Below are 22,045 nucleotides of genomic sequence, written 5' to 3'. Positions count from 1 at the left end.
GTTATTACACATTTTTGGTTGCATAATTTTAACAAAAAACATCTCAAAAAACGGAGTCCTTTTTAGTAGCATGGAGACAATCATAGAAACCCATTGGGAACGAGTGGTCTCTGTGATGTGAAAGTGGTGTTCCTAAGTCATATCCATATGAACATTTAGTCAACTTCATGAAATTACTTGGCTGGGCATTTAGGGGCAACACGATTTATCACAAGGTTTGAATAATTTGTGTTGGTCGCTTTTTAAAACGTATGCTTGTGAATACTGTAAATCCTGTAATACTTGTCAAAGGGTAGATTAGACCAAACAGAAGATATATAAGGCTCATCTGCATATCATTGATGTATTTCCCGAACCATTTACTGGTAGACAAGTATGGTCCCTTAACTAAGACCAAGACAGGCAACCAATTATTGGTGATCATAGTGTGTGCGTCAACATTTAATATATATGAAATTGATATGCAGAATCTAAATTTAAAACCATAGTAAAGCTTTAATAAACTTGTTACACTATTAGGCACTCCTAAATCTGTCAAATCTATTCAAGGATTCAATTTCAATCTGGAATACTTCAGCAAAGTATGCTTGATTTATGCATCCAACAGTGTAAATCGTATGGGGAAAAAATTGAAAGGCTATGCTCTTAGGAAGTATTTCACAAACCTAGAAAATATGATTCAGTCAGCATACTTTGATACAGGAAAGGGGTAGGAAATGGAAAGGCTATCTCTTTTCGAGAAATATGGCTGGCCCTGAAAAGGGCCTTTGGGTTTATGTTAATATTAATATTAACATAGATGGCATCTGTCACATCTTCTTCTTCTTCTTCTTAAATTCCTTCTAACTGCCGGTCCATACACAAGTACCCTCTTGAGACATCCTTGTCTTTCTATGTAAACTGTCCTCATCCATTGACTAGTATCTGTCCTATCAACAACAGTCCACTTGGACCTGACATACATGAGCATGTCCGTCCTAAACATCATGGAAGACACAAGGGTGGATGACTCAACTGTGGTCCACATCTTGAAGCGACGAGAATAGGTGAATCAATGCAGTGAACTGCGCTTATTTATAGGTACAGGAAGGATTGAAACGGATTGAATTCATTCACCAATCCGAACACGCGTTACAAAATTCAGTCAGCTCGCATCCAATCCGAAGAGAGCAGTCTGTGACGTCACGTGGTCTATATAGATTCGTTAGCGCTTGTGTGCAGTCAATCTATGCTACAGTGATTCAACATGACGGAAACCCAGAAAACGATCCATTGGGGTGCACCAGCAGGGGAGACCGCCCAAAGGAACCCGGACTTACTTTCAGAAGAGGTACATTGGGATTTTGTGGATTTTCTTACCTCGCAAAAATTTGTTCCGGAACCTTCGTTACCTTCTTCATTACCGCAAGTGGAGAATTTTAGACAAAGACAGAAAGAAGAATTGGAGAAATTTATGCAACGACAAAAGGAAGCGGAACAAGCTTTTCTCCTACAGCAACAGCAACAGCAACAAGAAGAGGTAAGAAAAAAACAACAACAAGAAGAAGTAGCAGCAAAGAAACAAGAGGCTGAAAATCAAACGGCTACGGTACTGTTGGACATTTTAGCGGAGTTAAGAAGTCTGAAACAAATGTATCAGACTTCTTTATCACGACCGAAGAGAATACGACCTTCCCGAGCTAAACACGCCAACCCTGTGACTAAGCCTATCGTACCACCCTTAGTGATTTCAACCCAATCATCAGAAGTAGGCCTCGGCCGTGGCAAAGGCTTAAGGCAGTTAAAGTTGATTGGCTAAACTCACCCCTACACCAAAATAAAAAGGCCCTCTTCAGGGCCACCCACTTCTCTCGAAAAGAGATAGCCTTTCAATTTGCCAATAACTCAAAAATCAACAAAAAAATACAAACCATTTTACCCTTATAGTACGTGTCTGTGTATGAGTGCGTGAGTGTAGCTTCTTATTTTAAAATCAAAACTCAAAGACACTTACCTTATATCATTCATGTATTCTTTTCTCCATAGTTACAATCCAATTCACAATTCACCACAGAACACTTTAATTAAAAGTTCATTGACTTCTTCTTTCTCCTTGTTTAGTCTCTCTGTTTTTTGAATTTCTTCACCGTTTTCTCCTCATTTTTTTCCCTTCTTCTTTTCTTCTCCTGTTTCGTTGCCTCTTGTAAATAGAATTGTCTTCTTTCTTCCTCTTCTTCCTCTGAAGAATCCCTCTCTTCTTCCGAAGAATCCCTCTCTTCTTCTGAAGAATCCTTCTTTTCTTCTGACTCCTCTTGTTTCTTTTTGGGGCAATCTGGAGACCAATGTCCTTTTTCTTTACAATAATAACAGGTATCTTGACTTTTGTCTTTTTTAGCCCCTGTTTTTTTATTTTTTGACGGTCTGGACACTCTGAAGACCAATGCCCTTTCTTCTGACAGATATAGCAAGTATCCTGACTTTTATCTCGAAAGGAAGGAGAGTAGTCCGTCGGCTGGTCTGAAGAGAATTTTCCAATGACCCCTCTCAAAGCTCTGACGAAACGTTCGATTTGGTTAGTCTCTTCCATCGTTGTGCTCGGCTTGAGAGTGAAATGAATAGTGAAAGGACAAGACACACACTCTTTTATATACGCTGGTCTGCCATGACTATAAATTAGTCTATGGTGTTTAAACTTGAGTCATTTGACGTTTTGCACTCAAGATGAAACGATCCCATTCATTCGAGAAGAAAGAAGAAGAAAGTAAGAGGCAGAAACGTGATCTATCGCCTCGTACCAGGGCTGAAATCTTGGCACAAATTCATGCCAGTGATTTTGAAGAGGACATGAGTGAACCAGAATTTGAACCCTCTAAACCAAGTTCACCACCCTTAGTCAACCCTGAAAAGTACTATCACATTCGAGAGACGGAAAAGCGCTCCTCTAGAAAATTTAGAACCACGGCTTACACCTACACGGTGAAGTTTAAAGATTTCAAGGCCGACGTACCCTTGGAGAAAGCAGAAGGGTTTATCACCGAGATGTGGGATTCTTTGCTCACTGCACTCAAGCGACATTGTCAACCCAAAGAAGACGATCGCTTGACACTATCCATAGATCACGACGGTTTGAAATCCCCTGTTTGGATCGAGTTTAGCAGACCCGCAGAACTAACCCCTTCCAAAGTCATGGACAAGATTCAACACGTACAACAATCTAATGATCAGTTTGACATCACCGATGGTAAAGCCACACTGAAAATGGCCCACGTCTCTCCTCCTCAAGGGACTGGACGCAAAAAGATGTTATTGGTGAACGAGCTTCGCAGCATTAAGCGTAGCCTTGTCCAAATTCACAATCCTCAAGACCAGATGTGCTTAGCTCGAGCCATCGTGGTGGGACGAACCTATGCAACAAGAACGACACGGCAGAATGGAAAAGAGCCTGGAAAACTATTCGACAATCGGACCGAGCAAAACAACGAAACGAAGCAGAACTCCTGTTGCAACAAGCTGGTCTGTCCAAAGACACACCCTGTGGCATTCCTGAGATGCAAAAATTGCAAGATGCCTAGCTCCACGAAACATCTTGAAAGTGCACCCTCAAGAAGTGCGTGGGTCTCTGTTGTTTCGAGGCCAAGACTTTAAGGACGGAAAATACATTCACCTTTATCATCACGATGACCATTTCGATACCATTACCAGTATCACTGCATTCCTGCGATACGGTTATTATTCTGAGAAATGTGACTATGGTTATAACAATCGAGAGCAACACAAACATTGCGGATGGAAATGCCCAGGATGTTTTGGCCTCTCCACCCTGTCTGAGCGAAGAACAAGTGCCTTGTTCAACTTGTTTGCGCACGTTTGTCAGCCCTACCTGTTACCAACAACATTTCAAGACGCAAGGTTCCCAGAAGAAATGTGCTTGTCAACTCCTGAGATTGTGCCCTACCTGTGGACAAGACATACGTACCAATAGTACCAAGGCACACGCATGTCGAGGAAAGAAAAAATGTCACATTTGTCACCACATCGTGGACTTGGAACACCAATGCTACGTGCAAAAATACCAACCCCCACCAGAGAAAGAGGACGGTCACAAGAAGAAAGGCAATTTCATCTTTTTCGATTTCGAATGCATACAAGAGACTGGCATTCACATTCCTAATTTCTGCGTGGCTCATCGAGCGTGCGAGAAGTGCATTCAAGAACCTATCTTCAGTCATTGCCCTCACTGCAGCAAGATTCCTGGAGGGCGTGAAAAAAATCTTTCGGGGACCGAACACGTTAGCCGATTTTGCCCAATGGGTCTTAGACCCCATCGACAAGACGTGGAGCCAAGAGGACATCGAACGTTACGGAGATTGTCATCATCATGCCACGGTGATGGCTCACAATTTCTCCGGATACGATGGACAGTTTCTTTTGAGGTACCGAGCGTCCTAAAGTCACTTTGAACGGAGCCAAAATCATTTTCATGCAAGTGGGACAAGTGCAGTTTAAAGATTCGATGAGTTACTTGACCATGCCTTTGAGTCGAATGCCTAAAACGTTTGGAATGACAGAAATGGATAAAGGGTACTTTCCACACTTTTTCAATACGGAAGCCAATCAACACGCCGTTCTACCCCATTTACCTGAGGCTCACTATTACGACCCGGACAACATGCGTACCGAACAACGAGAAGCTTTCTACGCTTGGTACCAGGCTCACGCCTCAGACCCCTTCGACTTTCAGGAAGAAATGTTAAAGTATTGTCGTTCCGACGTGGACATTTTACGACGTTGCTGTGGAAAATTTCGAGAACTGTTCATGGAACACGGAGGGGTCGATCCTTTGAAAGAAGCTTGCACCATTGCCAAAGCGTGTTCCTTAGTGTACCGCCAACGATTCATGCCTGAAAACACCGTGGCTGTCATCAGTCCTCAAACGACCCACTATGTCAAGCGTCAATACTCGGTCAAAGCCCTACGTTGGTTACATTACTTGTGCGACAAAGAAGATAAATGGATTCAGCATGCCCGCAACGGAGGAAGCGAAAAGACCATCGGAACGTATTCGGTCGATGGCTGGGACTTAGAAAACCCCAAGATCGTGTACGAGTTTAACGGTTGCTTATTTCACGGATGTCCCGTCTGCTACCCTGACAGTGACACTAAAAATCAGTTTTTACAACGGACCATGGAAGACCTGTACCAGGACACTTGTCAGCGACGCCTAAAGTTAGAACTGGAAGGATACCAAGTGGTGGAAATGTGGGAACACGAGTACGATCACCGTATGAAAACCGATCCCGAGTTTAAACGCCTCGTGGAAAGTTACCAGTTCATGGACCCGATGAACCCGAGGGATAGTTTGTACGGAGGAAGGACCAATGCCACCTGTTTGCTGTAACAAGCCGACGAAGAGAAAGGAGAAGAAATCAAATACTTGGATGTGTGTTCGCTGTATCCCTACGTGTGCAAATATTGTCGCTTTCCTGTAGGGCACCCGCAATTGCTGACGGAACACATCGACCTGAAAAACATTCGACAATACGAAGGCTTGATCAAGTGCAAAGTTTTGCCTCCCGCGAACCTGTACCATCCCGTCTTACCTCATCATTGTCAAGGCAAACTGATGTTTCCCTTGTGCCGTACTTGTGCCGAAACGTGCAACCAAGATCAGCCTTGTCATCACAGCCAGGAAGAACGGGCCTTGACGGGAAGCTGGGTCAGCGTAGAATTGTTCAAAGCTCTGGACATGGGATACCAGCTGTTAGAAGTGTACGAAATTTGCCACTTTCCCAAGACACAACAGTACCACAAGGGTGACCCTACTCAGAAAGGCATTTTCGCCGACTACGTGGATGCCTTTTTGAAACTGAAGCAAGAAGCCAGCGGCTATCCGTCCTGGTGTCACACTCCCGAAGACCAAATACAATTCAAAGAGAAATACTACGAACAAGAAGGCATCTCTTTAGACCACATCGAGAAAAACGAAGGCAGGCGATCGTTTGCCAAAGTGATGTTAAATTGCTTGTGGGGTAAAATGGCACAACGACCGTGTTTACCCAAGACGGAATATTTGACAGAACCTTCCCGCTACTTCCAGATGATTCACGACAAAACCAAATACATGAAACACGTGGACGTCGTTCGAGAGGATTTGATCTTGGTCAATTACGAAGAAGATCTGGACTTTGTACAAGACGACCCTTTTGGAAATGTCATCATTGCGGCTTACGTGACAGCCCATGCTCGCTTAAAATTGTACGAAGCTTTAGAACTGTTAGGGGAACGCGTCCTGTACTTTGACACGGACAGTTGCATTTACATCCATCACCCGATTCAACATCACCCTGACATCGAAGGAGACCGTTTAGGAGCCTGGACAGACGAGCATCCCGACGACAAGATTCTATGTTTCGTCAGTGGCGGCCCCAAAAATTACGGCTACGAATACCGGGACAAACAAGGAGAAGTGCACACGACGTGCAAAGTGAAAGGACTGACTCTGAATCATCGTACCAGTCGAGTTGTCAACTTTGGGGTATTGAAAGAAGCCTTGCAATGGGGAGAGGATGGAAACTTTAAAGTGACCACCTATCAACCGAACAAGATTGTACGTTTACCCACTCACCACATCGTCAGTCGACCCTTGGAAAAAGTCTATCAAATCGTGTACCAGAAGCGAGTGAAACTTCCCAATCACTTTACGTTGCCGTACGGTCACGTCGGTATTGGTCTGTATCTGAAAAGGAACCCTAGGCAAGATCGATAGTTCATTGTTCATTGAAGTAACTTACCATGTCGTTGACGAAGAAGAAACCAGATTGGTTAGGAGTCAAATGTTGGACATCACCGAGACCAGGGTTTTGAGGCTTGGACACAAGAGGTGGCCCAGTATGCACGAGAGTTATTCAAGGAAAAAAGTTACTTTTCAACCTGTGTTAGTGACGGTGCCAGAAGAACCCGTCACCCAGGACAGGACTGTCGTGGACAGGCCTGAAAGACCCTTTCGGGAGGACACTTGTGTGACCTTACCCCCTACTATAGAACTGGTTAGAACTTTACCCAAAACATGTGGTTGTTGTACAGACACTTGTTTTTATTCACGTTCATGGCTATCATGTGCCTTTTATTCTTGTACTTAAGCCTTTGGCTTTTATGTATTTTTGTCTTTCGTATTCATGTTTGAAAAAAACATTCAATAAACGTGCTCTGAAAAAGTATATAAACTCTTGTCTTGTTTGTTTTTCGTGTCACAAGTGACATTCCTCACACTATGGCTACCTCTGCTGTCTCCGCTCCCTCTTCCTCTACTGTCAAAGTCATCGACGAACACTTAGATCGTGCCAGTTGGGAGGCTTTGTATCTTCGCCATCCCTTTAACATGCTCATTGCTGGACCTAGGGGTTCTGGCAAAACCGAATTCGTCAAACGTTTGATCGAACATAAACATCATTTGATCGATCGGCCACCTCAACGAATCGTGTGGTGTTACAAAGAGTGGCAATCGGCGTACAGCCTCTTGCGAGAAAGTCAAGGCGATTCCATCGTGTTTGTGGAAGGCATTCCTAAAGAAGACGACGGCATCGTCTCTGACTCCCGTCAAACCCATTTGGTCATTTTCGACGACATGTTAGGAGAAGACGAAGAAGAAATTAAACTGTGGTTCACGCGCAAAGGGCATCACCGTAATGCCAGTGTCGTTTACATCACCCAAAATTTGTTTCAACAAAGTAAAGCCCATCGCACCGTCAGTCTCAATGCGCATTACGTGGTCTTGTTTAAAAGCCCTCGAGATAAATCGCAAGTGCAAGTCTTAGGCAAACAGTTAGGAACTCCTTGGCTGACTCAGGCGTACGACGATGCCACTCAAACTCCACACGCCTATTTACTCGTCGATTTGAAACCTACGACTCCCGAGGATTTGCGATTTCGTACCCACTTGTTTCACCACTGGTGCCAAGACGGAGGGCCTGTCCTGTACACGTCTCCGTCCTCGACTTCATTTCACTCCACATAAAAAAAAATCATAAAAACCTCAGACCCTTTTTCGTCTGTCTCACTCTCAGTGCGAACATGACGTCCCTTCAGTCGCATCTTCCCGTCAAATTGATTCGTGCCTTGTATGGCATCAGTCGAGAAAAAGATCCACAAACACGAGCTCGTGTCTTAGAAGCTAGTCTCAAAGAAGTCTTACGATGGTTCACGGTGACGGCACGTCAATTACTCCAAGGAATCATTCAGATTAAACCAAACGCTTTTTCGATCGAAACAAAGTCGCTTTGGTCCAACTGGCCGATCCCCGCATCGACACTCAAACCAAAAAACAAATCATTTTGAAACCTGGAGGGAGCGGTACTCTAGGAGGGGTCATCATTCGCTCACTTTTAAGATGGGATCCTAATGCCCCCAAAGTTGTACCCAAGACAAAAGTCCAACGAAGTCCCAAGAAGAAGAAAAAGACCAGGTCCCCAAAGAGAAGAACTTCTCCAGTGGCAGGACCCTCCTCTGACCAGACACCACCACCCCGGAAAAAGAAAAGAAGCCCCCAGAAAAAGAAACAGAAAAAAAGTCCCCAGAAAAAGAAAAGCCCACAGAAGAAAACTAGTCGCAAGAGAGGCACTTCGGCCAGGACGCAACCTTACACTCGCAAACCACGATCTGCCACGGCAGTGACTGCGTCTCCGGCATCCTCACGTTCATCCACTTCTCCGTTAATGACACCCAGAACTGAAGAGTACTTGGAGACGTTGATCACACCAAGAACTTCTCCGTTGATGACCCCCAAAAGAACTTCCCCAGTGGCAGGACCCTCCAATTTAGTGGCAGTGGCTGCTGCTCACAAAGTACCTTCTCCCAAAATCAAAGTCCATGAAAGATCGGGCATGATACAAAGTTTACTGGATTTGTCCAGGCAAGAACTGGCTCGATTTAGTCCGTTGCGTACCCATGCACGACGTGTCATGCCTGTCCTCAAACTGATACGACGTCAAGACAATCAGTGGCGACGCGTTCCAGTATAAAAAAGGCCTGTGACCGAGTAGGGTATCAGTGTTTTTTTGGTGCTCCTGAAGACTCAAAGATGTCACCCTCCAGAAAACCCCAAGGAAAGAAAAGGAAAGGACTGCCACCACGTTTAGCCAAACATGGGGACATGTTATCTGTCCTGTCCAAAGCTTCTCCACCCCTACGAAAAAAATTCATTCAAACAGCCTCCAAAGAGGTCATCGATACCGTGTGCGATTGTTATTTGAACGTTTTGAAAGGCACGATCCCTTTGTCCAAACACCAGAAACAATGCTTAGGCAAACATCGTCACGTTCTTCGCCAAATGGTTCAAAAGAAAATTCCCATTCGTCAAAAAAAGAAGATGTTGGTCCAACGTGGAGGCATTTTGCCTCTCTTGTTAGGCCCCATACTGAAAGGAGTCTTGGGAACCATGTTGGGAGGACTGGTGGGAGCAAGATAAAAAGGCCCTTGGAAGTCCCAAGATCTCAGAATCGACCCCTGACAACCCCATGGAAGGACGAAAACTAGCTTTAGTGACTTACAAACGATGGATCGAATACCATCGGTGGCAAGAACAACGCACCCTGCATTTACCTCCCAATCCCCATTTGAGCGAGATGTCCCAGTTACAACACGAATTGCAGTCCTTTATGGATCGCCAAGATTTGTCCGAAACAGAAAAATCGCAAAAGTACGGTCAACTCTTGCAACGACTGCAACTCTTTCACCAGAAAGCTTTAGACGAAACAGCTCTACCCACTCTGAAAGATTTTAAGACCTTGATGAAAAGTCCAGCACCATCACCAGTACCAGTACCAGTACCAGTGACCACGACAGAAAAAGGAAAAGAAGAAGAAGAAGAAGGGTTTCAAACTCCACCAGATAAAGTACGCAAGTTAACAACACCACCTACCTCCAGAATTGGATGGATTAAAAAGATGATGGCCACCCCTTCTTCATCACAAGAGAAAAAGAAAGTGAAGACAGAAGTGAAGACAGAAGTGAAACAAGAACCGATATCCCCCGCTCAGACATCCTCCTCCTCTTCAACACCTATTGCCGGTCGCACACGCAAAGCATTGCAATCCAAGAAAATACCCCAAGAGAAAAAGAGTAGCATCCTCTAAGAGTGGGTGATTTATTAACACACCAACCAACACAAAAAAAATGGAAAATGTCTTAGCCAGCATTTACTACGATCCCTCCCATCCTGCAGGTTACGCAGGAGTTCAAAAATTGTATCGTGCTGCCAAAACGCGACTGAAAAGTCTCCGTTTACCTCAAGTGCAACGATGGTTACAAGAACAAGCTACCTACACTTTACACAAACCCATTCGACGCAAGTTTGCCAGAAGTCGCACCCGAGTGGAAGGCATCGATCATCAATGGCAAGCCGATTTAGCCGATGTCTCTCATTTGGCCAGCTACAATCGTGGCTACAAATATTTGTTTTGTGTCATCGACGTCTTTTCCAAATTTGCTTGGGTCGTACCCTTGATTTCCAAATCGAGCAGCGAGTTAGTGCGAGCCCTGCAACGGGTGTTGAAACAAAGCGGTCGTCACCCTCTTCGATGGCAAACGGACAAAGGTACCGAATTTCTGAACCAAGCTTTCCAAAAAGAATTAAAGAAACGTGACATTCATTTTTTTACCACCGAGAATCCCGAAACCAAAGCCAGCATCGTGGAACGTTTTCAGCGCACTTTGAAAGAACGCATGTGGAAATATTTTACGCATCACCACACTCTGAAGTACATCGACATCTTACCGCACCTGGTGCAAGCGTACAACCAATCTTACCATCGAAGCATCGGACGTGCCCCGCAAGAAGTGACTCCCGACAACGAAGTGCTGGTGTTTGAGCGTCCGTTTGGTACGTCCCCGACGAGGGCTGTCCCCAAGAAAAGTGGAGAGTTGACCGTAGGAGATTGGGTGCGCATTGGCAAAACCAAACGCACTTTTGACAAAGGTTACTTACCTAACTGGACGACCGAACTGTTTCGCGTCACTGGACGAGTGCATGGCCGTCATCCTGCCGTCTATAAATTGGAAGACATGAACGGAGAAGTGCTCAATTGAACGTTTTATTTGCCCGAGTTACAACGTGTCACCAAAAAAGAAGACGACGTGTACGACATCGAAAGCATTCTCGAACGCAGAACCCGTAAAGTGGGCAAACGACGTGTCAAAGAAGTCAAAGTACGTTGGAAAGGATATCCGCCCAGTTTTGATTCTTGGATCGACGCTTCGCAAGTCATCGACTATAAAAGAAGTGACCATCATGCCTTTTCACACAGACGCAGCTACGTCGACCACTCCTCCTTCACCCAGTTCTTCTGTGCAAGATTTACAAAAACAACCCTTGTGGGTGTGGTGTGGAGAACGTGTGCCTAAAACGCAAATCGTCTTTTTCTGCCAAATCTTCGTGGTGTATTGTGTCATCGGGGAAGCCATCGCCAATTTGAGTTTGCAACAAGGAGGCAAACAATTGTGGACCATTTTATTGAGCAGTTGCATCGGTTACCTGCTTCCTAATCCCTCCCTGAAATTCACCTCGAACGGGAACCCCGGGAACCTTGTGTCCAGTGCCAGTGCCAGTCACCACTTCAACCACAACCAGAACTCCATTTTAGACGGAGACACGCCTCTGACGTCCACTAACCCCTCGGACAGCCACAGAACTCTGGAATTATGAGTCACCAAAGCCAATTTTACTTAACTTTACCCAGTGACAGTTCCATGGAGGTGTTTCCCAAGAACACGTTGTGCTGTTACACGGCCAAATTACCTCAGGCCATCCCCTTAGATCACGAAGCCCATTGGGAAGTGGCTTTAGTAGAAATGATTCACCCGCCCAAGTCCTCAATGTCCTTCCCAATCAAAATTTTTTTGATGTGGAAGTTCATGACGAGCAAATGCAACAGTGGATGGATAGCAATGTCAAATATGACAAGAAAACCCGTACACAAAATCAAAAGTACACCACCTATCACTTGTTCATTCCCCCAGGCTATTATTTTAGTGGTCAACATTTGGTCAGCACCATAGCCTCCAGGTTTAATGTCGTGTTTCTGAAAGCTTTGGAGCATGTCAACAAAAGTGTCACCATGGAGTACCACAAAGCAGCTCGTCGCTTCTTGATGAAATTTGAACGAAGTAAAATCATGTCCATTTTATTTTGTCCTGAATTGTTTGACATGTTGGGCGGAGACATGGACATGAGAAAGGCCATGCTCAAGAAAAACGAATTACCAATCGTTTACGACAACAAGTCTTTTAGCAAGTTATTTCGTGCCCCGGTAGAACTGAACCAAGGACTGAATTTGATGTTCGTGTATTCCGATGTGGTGGAGTACAACGTGGTGGGACACACCTCCGTACCGTTACTGCGTGTCATTCCTTTCAAAGTGGATTCTGCCACGAACGCTGACGAGGAAGGTGGAAACACTTACCACGTCCACCGCGAATTTGTACATCCTCACTATTTGCCTGTCAGTAAGTCGTATTTGGACACGGTCAACATTGCTATAAAAGGAGATCTGGGACAAAATATTCCATTCACCAAAGGAAAAGTCACGGTGAAACTCCATTTTCGAAAACGGTTCTCTCACGACTCGTAAGTCATGTATCCAGTGTACCGAGGGGTTGCTCGACAGCGAGGACACGGCTTAGGAGATATGTTAAAATCGGCCTTTCGTTCGGTGGCCCGGGTGTTGAAACCGATGGTGACACGCGGATTGCACGCCTTGAAAGATAAGGCACTGACGCAAGGCAAAGAATTTCTCCAAAATGTCATCATCGACAAACAAAACCCTAAAGAAGCCTTCATGAGGGCAGGCAAAAATGTCTTGCTGCAAACGGGCAAAGACATTTTAGGCCGACGAGACACACCTATAAATGCCCTGCACGCTACCGAGTCAGGCATTCAGCAAGGACAAGGCAGAAAGAGACGACGAAGAAAACACCCTTTCACCAGACTTCAAGCGAGAAAGGCCAAGGAAAGAAGAACCGTTCGAGACTTAGACGTTTTCGATTATTGAGAAAAGAGACAAAAAAATGATGCACCGAGAATCTTGCGCTTGTTCCAAGACGGAACTGGATCTGTTTGCCATGCCCCCCACGATGATGACGATGCAAGAATCCCAGTGGGTGGAATTTCACCCCGTCTCCTCACTGACCGATTCTGCTCCCATCGAGTTTGAAATCAAAGGACAGCCCGAAGATTACATCGATCTGAATAGCAGTTACTTGTACCTGAAAGTCAAAATTCTAGATAAGACTGGAGGTGCTATAGACGATGAGGCAGTAGCTCCCGTCAACAATTTCATGCATTCCTTGTTCAGTGGAGTGGACTTGTACTTAAATAACAAACTGGTCAGTAGCAGCATGGATACTTACCCTTATCGTGCCTACCTGGAAAATCTCTTGACGTACGGAATAGATGCCAAGAACACACATCTCAATGCCTGTGTGGTATGGGAAGCTGACGAACCTACCAAGTTTGAAATATTGGAAACTGATGAAAAGAAAGACAACAATCATTGATTTGTAGAACGAAGAAAGAGAATCACGGGGCCGACACAAGTTTAGAACTGATGGATCGTTTGCATTTGGACATGTGGTTGCAAGAAAAGTATTTGCTGAACGGGGTGGATGTCCGCCTGAGACTGAATCGTAGCGGTGCCGCTTTCCATTTGATGGCTGATAGTGACGGTTACAAAACCAAAATCCTAGAAGCCAGACTCTACGTACGCCGTGTGGAAGTGTTACCTAAAGTGGGAAACGACATCAGTCAGACGTTGAGCAGAACGACTGCCAAGTATCCCATACGACGCGTGGAAGTGAAAACCTTCACCATTCCCAAGGGACAGCGATCCATGATCGAAGATCATCTGTTCCAAGGACAGTTACCCAAACGTTTGATCGTTGGTATCATCGAGAATACAGCCTTCAACGGAGCTGCCGAAAAAAATCCTTTCTACTTTCAACACTTTGGCGTGTCCAAAATCGAAGTCAGTCGCGATGGCAAGACCTTGTGTACCCGACCTTTCGAACCTGACTTTACCAAGAAGAATTACTTGAGATCGTACTTGTCCCTGTACGAAGCCACCGGACAGTTAGGAACCAATACCAGTCACGGTATTACGTACGAGGATTATGCAGGAGGCTACGCTTTGTGGGCTTTCGATTTCACTCCAGACCAAGGCAGCGACGAGGGACATCTCCACCCTATAAAATCCGGCTAGATTCGTGTGGAAATTCAGTTTAAAGACCGAGACCCTGATGAAACGGTGAACGTCATCCGGTATGCAGAATTCGATAATACCATAGAAATCAATAGTTTGAGAGAAGTCATCCTAGATTACTAGAAACCATGGAAGACTGTTATCCCTCTTTAGCTAGTGGAGAAACTTTTAGTGTTGGATTATTGTTAAAAAATGTTAGAGTTGTTGTTGTTTAGTGTTAAGTGATTTTTGAATAAAAAAATGTTGTGTTTTGAAAAAATTGTTTGATGTTATATTGTTGGATTATTGTTAAAAATGTTAGAGTTGTTGTTTAGTGTTAAGTGATTTTTGAATAAAAAATGTTGTGTTTTGAAAAAAATGCCTTTGTCTTTTGTTTAGCTATAAGAATGTTGGATTGATGCTCTTTCATTTCTTACTATCCCTCTCATGACACTCACTAAACGTTGCGACTCAAAAACCGTGTGGGGGATGTTTTCCTTCACGTCCGCGCTTTGACTTTAAGAACCGGGGTTGTTTCCAGTCTAACCATCCATTGTCGACTCATCCTCCTACGAAGATGTGTTCCAAACTAGCTAAGCTCAACGAAGCCTACGTGAATTTGCATAGGGTCAGACACAGTCTGATACCGAAGCCAGAAGAAATAGAGAATGTGAGAATGTTAAAAATCACTGAAAACCTGATAGAAGAGCTCTTCAGAGAAGAAATGAACAGGGAAAAAGAAGAATGGACAGAGAAGTACAGACTTCAGAGACAGCAGCAACAGCAGCAACAACAACAACAGCAGCAGCAACCTGAAGCTGACAGAGGCTTTGTCGATTGTCATATCGACACCAAAGAGTTCTTCTTCTCTTTTCGAAGAAGCAGACCTATCGCCAGAAAGTCTATCCTCAGAGGACATCGCATTCTTAGAAACTAAAAAAAGAATGCCATAGTAAACCAAAAAACAGCCCTTTTCAGGGCTACCCAATACTCTAGAAAAGAAATAACAATCCATTTGCCAATGTGTGTAGGTAGAGTAGTGTGAAAATAAAAACTAACTCTTTTTTAAAAAAATGTGAGGGTATGTGTTTGTGTGTTTGTGTTTGTAAGTGGTTAAGCAAGTTGGTATGGATAGTAGATTAAAATGATGTCTTTTTTTTGGTGTTTGAGGTGTAAAGTTGGGGTTAGATTGGATTGCTTTGCGTATGTGGATAGTATATTGAAGTGATTTATAAAAAATTTTAAAATAGTGATGGGTAGTATAAAAAGTGAGTGATTGTTTCTTTTAGGTCCGCGCGTTGTTGTTTTTTGGTCATGATGTAGGTAAGATCAATTTTATGTTTTTAGGGGATGTTTTCCTTCACGTACGCGCTTTCACTATCAATTGAAACTCGTTCGGCAGTCCAGCTACCCTTGTTGATTGATCAACACCAAAAATGAACACGAGACTGGAGAAACTGTTGGAACTTCATGTGCATCTGGAATATGCCAGGCGTCTGTTGAATGAACTGGCCGCGGAAGCCATTGTGGAAGACGGAAGGATGAGAGAGGAGGAGGAAAGAAGAAATAAAGAAGAGGAGAGAATATATAAAGAAGAAGAGGAAAGAAGATACAAAGAGGAGGAGAGAAGATACAAAGAAGAGGAGGAGGAAAAGGAGAGAAGAAGAAAAAATTTCAGAATCCCAGAAACCGAAAATTGGGATTCTGAAGCCACATATCCTGCCTCTGCTCTCTCCCCCAAAAAGGTAAAAAGTAACTGGGGGACAAGATGTGTATGTGGCGCCAGGCCTGGAAGGTGTCACCATTAACCAGGTGTCCATGAAGTTCAAAAAAACCAGCCCTTTTCAGGGTTACCCAATACTCTAGAAAAGAAATAACGATCGATTTGCCAATGTGTGTAGGTAGAGTAGTGTGAATATAAACACTAACTCTTTATTAATAGTGGGAGGGTATGTGTTTGTGTGATGGTGTTTGTAAGAGCTAAGGTATGGTTGTGTGAATAGTAGATTATGGGTTTCTTTATTGCTTATTTTGTGTGCTTGTGTTGGTGTTTGTGTTTGTAACTGCTCACGTAAGTTTGTGTAAATAGTAGATTATGGGTTTGTTTATTGTTTCTTAGCGTATGTGGAGAGTATAGTTTTGGTTTTATTATATGAAATGAGAAAGTAGTGGGATGTTTTCCTTCACGTCCGCGCTTTGTTTGGTCATGATCTAGGTAAGATCAATTTTATGTTTTTCAAGGGATGTTTTCCATCACGTCCGCGCTTTCACTATAAGAACCCACAAAGTTTGATGTTGGAACCATTCTAAGGAATAACTGAGACAAAAATGACTCAAGTATCAGTTCTATTTAATTTATTGAGAGACATCTATTGCTGGATAATGGATGTAGAATATGTTTTAGGAAGAATAGAAGAGGAATGGAGGCATGGAGATATGAAAGACTTTGTAACGAGTCAAGTTCAAGGCCTAAAGACAGCAAGAGATATCATAGCAGGGATGATTGAAGAAGAAGTCAGTAAGTCAAGAGGCTTCATTAACCCACCTTACTTCAGAGTGGGAAGTTTGAAGGAAGCACTGGATCATGTCATCCAAGTCCGGTGCTTCCTAGAAAAAATATTGTACTGGACAGAGTGGAGAAATGTAAAATGGGGATTGGAAAAGGTGAAGAAAGGGGAAGATCTGATGAGAAAAGTAATGGAGGAAGAAGTAGAGAAGATTAAAGTGAAATGGAGGGAAGAAAGAAAAGATGTGGAAAGCAAAAAGAAACAGACAGAGTTTGAGAGGATGAATGAGAATTGGATCAAAGTCCAGGAAAAGTTTAGAGCCTTGGGCCATCCAGACTGGATGCCAGAGGAGAAAAAGAAGAAAGGAATAATGGAAAAAGTGAGGACTTGGTGGAAGAAGTTAAGGAGTTAGAAGAAGAAGAAGAAACCCAAAGGCCCTTTTCAGGGCCAGCCATATTTCTCGAAAAGAGATAGCCTTTCCATTGCCTACCCCTTTTTTAAATTTAAATTTAAATTTAAATTTAAATTTAAAAAAAAAGAAATCCCATATTCAATTCCCCTTGTCCCTAGACAAACCCAAACTCTATTCCCCCATGTTAAATTCCCCCTTGAGGCTAGAGTGTCCCACGATTTTTCTTCATGTTAAATTTCCATTGAGGCTAGAGTGTCCCAGGGGTCTCGGTAATGATAATTCCCATTGAGGCTCTAGTATTCCCATTCACTACTAACGATTCTGATTGTCGCCAGCAAATACATCTGGAACAGCCTTCTTAAAATAAGTTTAATTCTCTTTACCTTTTCTTGCATCAAATATGCAAGTTTAAGAGATCCAATTATTTCACTGATTCCCTCATATTACTTTGGTTCGCCTCTTAAATTAAGATTGTCCCATGTGAAGGGATGTAGAAATACAGACAGCATGATTTAAAAAAGCGACTGTTTGTAAGAACATGCATTCAAGTCAAAAATAAATGGATACTCACAAATATTGTTATTTGTGGTCTTTATATATCAGTCACTCTTTCTGTCTTAGCACCATTAAATACTCGTTTTTAACCAGAAATATGTTTATCTAATAATACTTATGCGAACACGCATTCATTCAGGCATATACAAACCCATACAGCAGATAAAATGAGACAGACAGGCAGACATACAGGCAGGCAGATTGGTAAGAGCTTCAAATGTCCTTAACATGCATAGTGTCTAACATAGATATTTCTCCAAATTGTATACTCTAAAAATTCAAACTGCTCAAGGAAATACAATTAAAATAATCATCAAGGAGACTTATACGTGCTCCTGTTTGTTCAAGCGTGGATGATATTTGTGCATTTTGAAAAAAAGAATATATCCTTCCTAGACATAACTCAAGTTATTTCATGAAAAATATAATGAACATTAATAGAACTGCAACAGTCTCAATCAATAATAAAAGAACCTTAAGAAGCTATTTGTTTTTCTTCTCTTGAACACCTCCATTAACTGCAATGATTAAAGCTGTAAAAAAAAACAACAACATATTTTTATTATTTTACAAGTGAGGTAAATTGCAATAACAATATTTTTATGCAGCGATACACTTTCGCACAATCAAATAATACAAACTAGAGCATGAGATAATCATAGAAAGATAACGAAGTTCTGAAATGGGCACAGAGCATTTATCTAAAAGCTGGGAACAGCGCAATTTGGTGAACGAAAAGATGTAAAAACAATTGATCAAATATTGATAGAATTTCTTTTCAAGATAGATATTGATCTTACAGAATGTGAGAGGTTTGTCACATTTTGTGATCTACATCAGCCATCTTCATTGATTGAGCTATCCGGAAATGATATGCATCGAAACGCCCTCTGGTGTTTTCAGCGGGAGATAATAACCGTGAATTGGTCTAAAGCGTCCATCTTGGATGCGGGAGGTCGTGGGTTCGAACCCCTGCCGAGACATATAAAAAACTTATAAAATTGGTACTAACAACTGCCTCGCTAGGCGTTTAGCATTAAGAGATTAGTATTAGGACTGGTCGACCTGGTGTCAGGATAATGAGATTGGATGGTACATCGTGCTACATGTCTGCAGCATGATGCCCCAGTGCTAGACATCACAATACACTGCCACACTGCAGACATCGTAGCGATATAATTAAAACATTGTTAAAGCTACGTTAAAAATCCAAATCACACACACACACACACAAACACACACACACAAACACACACACGTTAATCATTACTAACATTACATAATGGTTGTCAATTGCCAAATAAAAAATAAAGTTTGAGACATGGGTTTCTATTGTTCGATAACCGAATTTTTAAAAATATTTATAAGTATTAATTTATCTCAAAGCATTTAGCTTCTATATTGGTGAGTTATTTATTATCCATATTTTCAATTAAATTCTCAGTTTTAATCTATCCTATAAAATGCGTCTACTATAACATTTTATAAATATAATACGAGCACTGATGTCGGCAAAATAAATATCCTACAAACGATGATTTAGTTGAAAGTATCAAATTGTCTTCTTATTGATCGCTCTACGAATGTGGTTCTCATGAAATCTTTGCTGATTGTGCATACTGATATATTTTGAAGATCATGCAATATGTTTATGTCCTTCATAATTGAGTTATGCCTTTTGCATTGGATTTGCGAATCAAGCACGCATAATGTTTGATTTAAAACTGACTAGAATGTTTATACGTAGGTGACAATACCAAAACAATTATTATTACTGTTGTTTCACTCTTTCATTCTGAGGTGGCATTTATTGTCGCATTATAGTAAAATTATCGATATGTTCTTTGTTTTCAGGTTCACTGAATACCTAGCTAAGATATTGGCTTAATTTCAATTTATCCCATTATTTTAGCAAACTTTGTATCGCCGTATTTCCACAATTTGTTTCCATCATTTCATTTTTCTCTATAGCATACCTTGCTGAAAGCCTCATTTTCATTTAGAAGGTTTTCATTGTTAATCAACGAATGTTATACATCTGCAGCCCCAGTTTATGAACATCAGCCAATTTTGAAATGATAGATCACAAAGGTGAAACATGTTATTCCACATTGGTTCACCTTCTCATATCAGTCTTACACTCATCATACAAAACATGTTTACCCTACCATTAGCTCCACCCACCTCATTATGACTCTGAAAATAACCACACTGAAGATTAAAGGGCAAGTTTGTAGAAACAAACTCGTTCTAATCTATGTAGTTTTATTGCTGGCTAAATCATATTCGACCTGCCAACATTCGGGCCCAGTAACTATCAAGTTTACATGTGGTGTCTGTAAAGGTATCATCTTGTGTGTGCTGTTACTCATTTGAAGTTTGGTATCACCATGAGTGTCTGGGTATACCATATGCCTTTTGGTATCACCATGAGTGTCTGGGTATACCATATGCCTTGTTCCAAACCCTCTCCAATGTAAGCTGGCTTGTTGACTCCCATAAGTCCCGTCCCAGCATATATAGCTGGTTGCGACTTTAGAGTGACACCCTTTTATATCTAAAATGTGTATGGTGTATTTGTACCTTGTCCTTCCCCAAGGTCTGTAGGTGTTAGTGTTATAAAAACAATAATGCAAATAAAAATTTTGAAGGGTTGATTTTTGTTTTATCCATCAAATTTCTAGAGTTATAATTATCCCAAAGAAGCAGATGGTGTACTATCTACTAAATGTCTGGGCTGACATTCAGTAGATTTCTACCGGTTGCTTCGGATTAAGGGTCGTACTCTTCTCCCTAAGGCTATCAAGGCCAGGGCTAATTTCCTCCCCTTTTCCCTGTTGATTATTTAGATAGAGTGACTTTGCCAAAGTCATTTGTCCTTTTTCTATATAAATTTGTGGTGATTGTTGTTGTTGTTATTGTTGTTATTGTTGTTGTTGTAAAAGCAGGCATTATTGTTATAGGACAGCATAAGTTGGTCAAATTCTCTTAGTTGTATATTATCTAACTTCCCAAAAATAATAATTGTGTGCATTTATATTCTTGGTTTTTGAGTGTGTGTTCTGCATCTGTATTATGTATGCCGTAGCATACTTTCGTATTGTGTTGTGTATTGGGTGTGAGGGCTTGTTAAGTTTTTGCTTGAATGTGCCTTAGCACATGATAGTATGCCGAGCAGCGGAGGGGTGGGGGGTGGGGGGGTGGGCGAACAACATGTAATTGGTTCACCTGTATTTTCGCAAATTAAGATCTCCTGGGGGATTGCAAAAAAATTTGTTAAAAAAAAAAATAGCGCGATCGTCGGAGACGCATTGAGAGCGTCGCCCCCCCCCCCCTCGCAGCTGCTTAATTAAAACATTTTATCTAACCCGATTCGATACCGTGTTCGAGGATCATGTATGTTTATTGTTACAAATCCTGCGGAGTTATTTTAGCACGACTAAAGAAATTTTTAAAATTATTTATATCCATATCACTGTTACACCAGGTTTGATGAATATTTCTTAGTGTATGAGTATCAACTCCGTTAAAGACAGCAAGAATATTACAGTTATCCCTGATCACTTTAGGAATTTGTGTGTATCGTTGAGTTACATAAATTATATCCGTGTTTTTGTGTCTGCCTCTGGAAAATATTCTGGCAGGGTTTGATTGTTTATCCAACATTACGTCATCATATACGACCAAATTGTTAATTGACCCATCAATAGAATCATACTTGGTGCTTCGTTAATGTCAGTTATAAATTCGACAACATCATCTCTGCTCTCATTTAACAATTTTGCTCTTTCATTATAATCTTTTATTACATCATAACAACGCTGATCGTCCACAGATGGAGCTACCAGATATAATTTATCCCATTTCATCCATTTCATTATTAAATTAAGTAACAACTGCGTCTTGCCACTTCCAGATGGCCCTATAATAAACATACGAACAGAATTTGGTAACGCTGCGTGATGCTTAACTGGTTCTGGTCGTTTTGTAGCAGAAAAATCAGTGATTTCCATCAGAAAATATATAAAAAGAATATGGATTTATATTGTGTGAAATGTAGGGCGCGCACACCGACAAGTGATCTAACAACCATTACAACAAAAAATAATAGATCTGCAGTTACGGGCAAGTGTGAGCGATGCGGTACAAAGAAATTTAAATTTATCTCCACTGGCAAGTCAGGTGAAAAACCAAAACCAAAGCCAAAGTCAAAGTCAAAACCAAGGTCAAAGTCAAAGTCAAAACCAAGGTCAAAACCAAGGTCAAAATCAAGTAAAAAAAAAGCAACACGGGGGTGATATTGCAGCAAAATTAACAAATCTACCTGGGACTCCGTGGGCTAAATACCCTGGAGAAAAACATCT

General features: G+C 42.1%; 1 long non-coding RNA gene across 1 annotated transcript in view; it reads right to left on the bottom strand.

Annotated features, from left to right (window-relative positions):
* Positions 1–18,577, bottom strand: part of LOC149784643 (uncharacterized) — a 34,204-nt gene extending 15,627 nt beyond the window's left edge. Inside the window, exons 1-2 of the long non-coding RNA XR_016414177.1 lie at positions 18,482–18,577; positions 18,156–18,214 (exon numbers count right to left, since the gene is read on the bottom strand). This is a non-coding gene — a long non-coding RNA (uncharacterized LOC149784643). The remainder of the gene's footprint in view (positions 1–18,155; positions 18,215–18,481) is intronic.
* Between the last annotated feature and the right edge of the window lie 3,468 nt (positions 18,578–22,045).

This window comes from Sinohyriopsis cumingii, chromosome 14 (assembly GCF_028554795.1).
Source record: "Sinohyriopsis cumingii isolate HCF-2022 chromosome 14, ASM2855479v2, whole genome shotgun sequence".
NCBI lineage: Eukaryota > Metazoa > Mollusca > Bivalvia > Unionida > Unionidae > Sinohyriopsis > Sinohyriopsis cumingii.
This window is presented reverse-complemented; position numbering and strand designations above follow the sequence as displayed.